At 37.6% G+C, this 5,764-nt stretch overlaps 1 long non-coding RNA gene across 1 annotated transcript; it reads right to left on the bottom strand.

The window, feature by feature from the left end:
* Window positions 1-680: 680 nt before the first annotated feature.
* On the bottom strand, window positions 681-1,808 carry LOC138110727 (uncharacterized). The gene is made up of 3 exons (XR_011151030.1): window positions 1,613-1,808; window positions 1,384-1,512; window positions 681-858 (listed from the first exon to the last, which is right to left on the bottom strand). It is a non-coding gene; the product is annotated as an uncharacterized lncRNA (long non-coding RNA).
* Window positions 1,809-5,764: the final 3,956 nt, after the last annotated feature.

Here is a 5,764-nt window from a genome sequence, read left to right as displayed (position 1 = left end):
AGAAGGGGCTACAAGGAGTCCAAAAGAATGGAAAATTCCATCTCTGAGTTTTGCTTGCAGTGAATCGTGAACATGACTATCTGGGAGGTACATTTTAAACATATTATTTCTCAGTAAAATTAACTGCCTCCCAGTTAACTTCACCAGGCTCAGCACGGGGTGTGCAGACTTTCTCACCTCCAGCTAACCAGGGCTGGGAGGAGCATTCCAGAGAAAGAATACACTTTTCTTCCTCAGATTTCTCCAGGAAAGAGAGAAAATTAGTGAGCTTGATTTAGCTGGACAGAGAGAGTTGAGAAAGACAAACATTTATTAGTTCACTTCAGGAAAAAAAATATCAGTGTACTCAAAAAGAGGTAACAGGCACTTACAAAGCAAATGATCTTCTTGAAATGAAGTCCCCATCCAAAATACTCTTTCAAGTATAATCTCAGTATTCTTAGTTCTTATGCATGGGAAGGTTTTTTTATAAATTTGTCTTTCCTCTTAGAAGAATGCACTTAACTAAGTTGAAAGTGAAAGTAGATAAAAAGCTCAGAAAACTGAAAAGTGCTTATTTTCCAAAATGCAAAACAGTAAGAGGAAGAAAAACCCAGAAATTTGTTCATATCTGCATATCTGTCTATATATAGGGATACACACAAATAACTGGTGTCAAATTACAGATGACATGAAGATTTTATTAGGTTTTTAGACTCAAAATTTGAAGAACATCTCCTACTCAATTTTCCCAAGAGTTATTTCTTGATACTTAGCTAAAGCTATGATTCAATTTTTCACCTGTTAAGTCCTCTTGCTTCTACTGTTCTGTGTACCACAGGACAGCAACAAAACACTGTGGACAGCTTTGGCAGAACACTGGAAATGGAGAAATGAAAAGTTACTGAAAAACACTTGAATGCTTAATATTATGCTTTTGTGATAATACATGAAACTTCCAACAGTATTTTCTTTGACTTAATTTCCTTTTTTAATTTCACACACATGAGATATTATTTGGCATGTGAATACCCTCCTGTAGTTCTGAATTTATACACTGGACAGATGAACAGATAAATTCTTGTTTCTCCTGCTCTTGATGCTTGGCTGGGGACAGTTTTCAGTAGCAGGTTACAAGGCAACAGCACATCATTCCATAATGTAAGAGTTACAGCCTCCAAATAAAAGAAATCTTCCTTCTTGCATTGGCATTAAAATGTTTTCAAGTTTCCAAAAAATCAATAAGAATTTCATTTTGCTACTTTGGAAAAAATAAAAGTAATCTCAAGGGGACTTCGCAAAAAAAATTAAAACACAAAGAGCAGCAAGAAACTCCCTTACAGCTGAGTTTACAAAAGTTGTGACTCTTCTATGGGATGTGAGATGACTCTTGTTCAAATTCACCTTGTATTTAATGTCCCCATGATGAACTTCACTCTCCCTCTTTCCCATGACATCAGGAATGTTGTTACCATGCTGCAAGAGATCTGCCAAAGTCAGTCCTCCTCACGCTGCTCAATTTTGCATGAAAATCTGAAATATTCATTGGGACAAATACAGAGCGTTGGAAAGGAGTTTATAGCTTTGGGGTTAGGGCACTCAGCTGGCAGGGGCAACACCTGAGTGCCAATACCTTTTCCAATGAATATTTAAATATTCATACAAAATTGAACAGCTGCAAAAAGACAGAGAGAGAGGGGTGTCTCCTGCCAAGTGGGTTAGAACACCTTCCAGAGACAATTTGAGGTGAACAGTTCCACAAAAAGCATGAGGGATATTCAGCCAAATCCAACAGGTGAAGGAGTTTTCTTCAGTGAAGAAGCACAGGAAATCTAACCCTGGAATTAATAAAACAGTACTGCAATCATGATAACAATTACAATGCTGACTGAAGATTTTGGTTTAAGTGCCATTCTATTATTTCTCTCATACACAAGCTGGGATAACCCTTTTTCTTTAACCATAAACCTGAATTTCTATATGCAAGTTGTTCCAGAAAACATCAGTGACTGAAGTTTTCATTTTACCTATTTATCTATTCTTTCCTTTTACTGTTATAGTAATCCATAATGCTCAAAAATAGATAAAGTATTCCTCATTTGAAATATTGTTTAATCATCTTTAGAATTTAGATTTTAAGTCTTTTGCCAAAATAATGTCTCTTTTTCTTTGAAACCCATGATCATGTATAAATAAAATCACACTGAGCTTTTGACCAGTGCTTGAAAATCTTTTGCACCCAAGTCAATACTCTGACAAATAAATGTCAGGTGTGTTAGACACGAAATAATTTCTGTAAAATGATTTTGCAGTTGCTGACAGCTTCAGTTATTTAAATTTTTTACAGGTCCAAAGCACTTTAACCACATTTTCAGGAAGGTCCAAGAGACTATGTTCAGTTTCTCTGGTTGTAGAACCATCCACTGACAGAAATGGTAACACAATCTTCTTCCCAGAACTCAGGAGACAGTTTAGGAATCCCATCCCTAATTAATTTACTTAATCCCTTCTTGAACCCATTGATACTTTCGATCTCCACAGTGTCATGTTGCAAAGACCACAATCACAAACCAATTGAATTCAATGCCTGGGATTTTGCTGGTGTCTTCTTGTTTCATTGACCATGATCTCTTCAATACAAACTCTGTATGTCAGATAAATCACTTTGAAAGAGTATCTTTGTAGAATATTCCTTCAGCATTTCTGGTTCTGTTTTCTAATGCTAAAATCAATATTTAACCTACCCTCAAAAACTAAAATCATGCATAATATTAAAATTCTCTCATTTGCCACAAAGATCTGAGGGGAGTAAAAACTAAAACTAGCTGAAACAAGTTTGGGAAGATGAGATACAGATTAGTGTAGCACAGCTTTAAACTAATTGGGCTAACGTGTACATTTATAGCATTGAAAATGGATGGCAGCATATACTTTACAGTTTACTGAGCCCTATCGATAAAAGCATCAACATTTTTCACCCAGACAAGGTTTCATGTCCCTGTTAAACAGCAGGCTAAACACACTCCATCTTCCTCCCTGGGATGCAATCACAGCCATCAGTGCAATTCCAAAGCAACACCTTTCCCTAAATGCAGAGCCCGTACAACAGAGAACCTGTCCCCTTCTTTGTTCTGCCATTTAAAGCAAGCAGCAGAAGTCTTGTCTTAGGAGCAAACATGCTGGAAACAATTTGTCAGCTTTTGCAATTTAACTCATTCTGTGGACTTTTCACTGTGCACTTTGTGAAGCAGCACGTTCTCCTCAATCCATCAACATCTACCAGGTTTCACTATTAAGGAAAGCTCTTTAGGAAACCCAGATCTCACCGACCTCTGCTGACTCTCCTTATCGAAAATGAACATTGAAATTATAAACATGTTTTTCATTTATAACCCTTTTTCCTCCCCACACTTCACCACAAACTCATACATACACACTTTTTGCCCCTTTTGTCTTTAACTGATCTTCATGCAGCATGGGTAAAGCTGTGAAACTTTCTACAGCTGCAGGGGATTTCAGGATGGCTTCTCTGCACAGCTGCAGACAGAGGTTACCTTTCTGCTGGTACTCAGGTCCTGACAAGATAATTCAGGAGCAGCAGCTATGGTGAAGCATTTTTTTGTTGTTCTCCCCTACATGAATTAACCCAGACTGCACTGAGGAAACCTGAGGGCTAATGAACTTGACAAAAACATAAGACATGGCAAAGATGTTTTCCAATAAAGATTCGTGAGAATTTTGTGGCTAATTTCAGATTAAACAGTCAGTCAGTGCTACAGTCTTGGTGCAAATGAGTTCTCTATCAGAGCAAAAGAAAAGGTGTTTTAGGTTAGTTTCTTTGGGTGCTCTGCTACATACAATGAAAAGGTTATGGGTAAAAATAAAGATATTGTGTAAAAAAGGATCCTAAGACACTGGAAGATTGGATCTAAAACGCCTCAAAAAAACCAAACATCTGAGACAGAATGGCCCATCTGGTTCCAAGGCAGAGACAAACAAAAGTAGCACCCAGACCAGCCATTACAGACAAGACAATGAGTGTTATCCACAAAAAGGGTCGAGACACACTATTGATTTCCATTTGTTTGCAGGTAGAAACAACAGAGAAATTGGCAGCACCTGCTCAGATAAATCACTGACTGCAGCTACTGAATGCTGCTGCAGCTCCAACGGTGCTATAAAATCCCACAAATTACCAAACCTCTGCTAGCTCTGATTAGTGACTAGAAAAGTCACAGACTGCAGATGATAAATAAGGAGAAAGGATGTGCACAGGAAAATTATCCTTATTAGGGAATATGCAAACACTCTAATGAGATGAACTCACTGGAACCAACACAATTTAATAGTACAGGGGGAAAAGGCCACTTTTTAATGGGTTAAAAATGTGACAAACCCTCAAGTCCATTGGTAGATGTCACCAAGGGCAGAGAACTGAAAAAATTCAGAGTTCAACTGTATGTTCTCAAGAGCAGCCAAGTACCAAGGAAGTGGAGCTAACCTAAGATGTGTGACCTCTTAGACAATTTTTAATTTCTTTTTATCAAGGACTGAAATCTTTTTGAGCAAGAGCTCCTAAAAGCTGGGAATTCTGTTCTGGAAATCTGTTTTGGGTTTGCATGGCAAGGTCTTGGTAGCAGAGGGGGCTACAGGGGTGGCTTCTGTAAGAAGCTGCTGGAAGCTTCCCCTGCATCCACACTGGAGCAGGCTGTTCCCAAAGGACTGCACCCCATGGAAAACCTAGCATTAGCCATCAGAAAAGACAAACATTTACTTATGCTTGCATCCTCCAAAAAAACAAAGCTAAGAGAAACACTGCAGTCCCTCAAAGGAGAAGTTTATTAGGCAAAAGCATTTTCTGCTGCTGAGAATACTGCTGTGCAAACAGAACTAGCACAAGCATCTTTCTAAGGTGAGAAAGCACAGCCCCCAGATAATACCCAAGGAAATGACTGACACAGTTATATTTTTAAATGAATATATCAGGACATTTGTATCAGTGGCTGATGCACCATTTCCTTAAAGGCACAGTAACCTCTGGCTTTAGAGTGTGGTTTTGGAGTTCTGTTCTTTAATATTCTTGAAGAATTTGTTCTTTAATTTCACTGAGGGTTGCATAGCAGTTGGAGAGGATTTGTCCCTTGGGCGTATGAAATATGATAAACCAAAATGTCCTGGCCATCAGTCCTCGGTCCAGAGATCTTGGGAAGATACAGCAATCAATTTAAAACACATTTTATGTCCTCAGTGGTTTTTCTAAAGGAAAAACACCTTACAATGAAGAATTTTCCAAAACTGAACCTTTGCATGTATGATGGCTGACACTGTGCCACAGTAGTTCACAAAATACAAATTCCAAAATAACTGTCAAGATTATTTAGCCATCTTTCACACAAAGAAAGAGGAAAAATCATTTAATGCATTCAATTTTACATGTTTCTTCTAAATTATTGTCTTTAGGAGATTTAGAATCCAGGAGAAAAAAAATATATAAAATATTGGGTTATTTTTTTTTGGCTGGAAGTAAAGAACTGTTATTTAGTGTTATTAAGCTCTACTAATACTTTCATTATAATTGTAAAAAGTCAAACATACGTAATTTTTCAAATGCTGAGAGAACTATCATTATGCTGATGATCTTCATTTGCATTGTTAAAAAGCAATTGTTGTTTCCTTAGCAAGAGCAGGAAAATTGTATCTGGCAAAACATTTCCAATCCTGCAGCAGAGCAATGGATCATTTCCAGCAGTGTAAAACCAAGTTAGATATTCCTTTAACACAGGCA

The sequence above is a fragment of the Aphelocoma coerulescens genome, chromosome 5, assembly GCF_041296385.1.
Source record: "Aphelocoma coerulescens isolate FSJ_1873_10779 chromosome 5, UR_Acoe_1.0, whole genome shotgun sequence".
NCBI classification, from domain to species: Eukaryota; Metazoa; Chordata; class Aves; order Passeriformes; family Corvidae; genus Aphelocoma; species Aphelocoma coerulescens.
The sequence above is the reverse complement of the archived record's forward strand: the minus strand, read 5'-3'. Positions and strand labels throughout refer to the sequence as shown.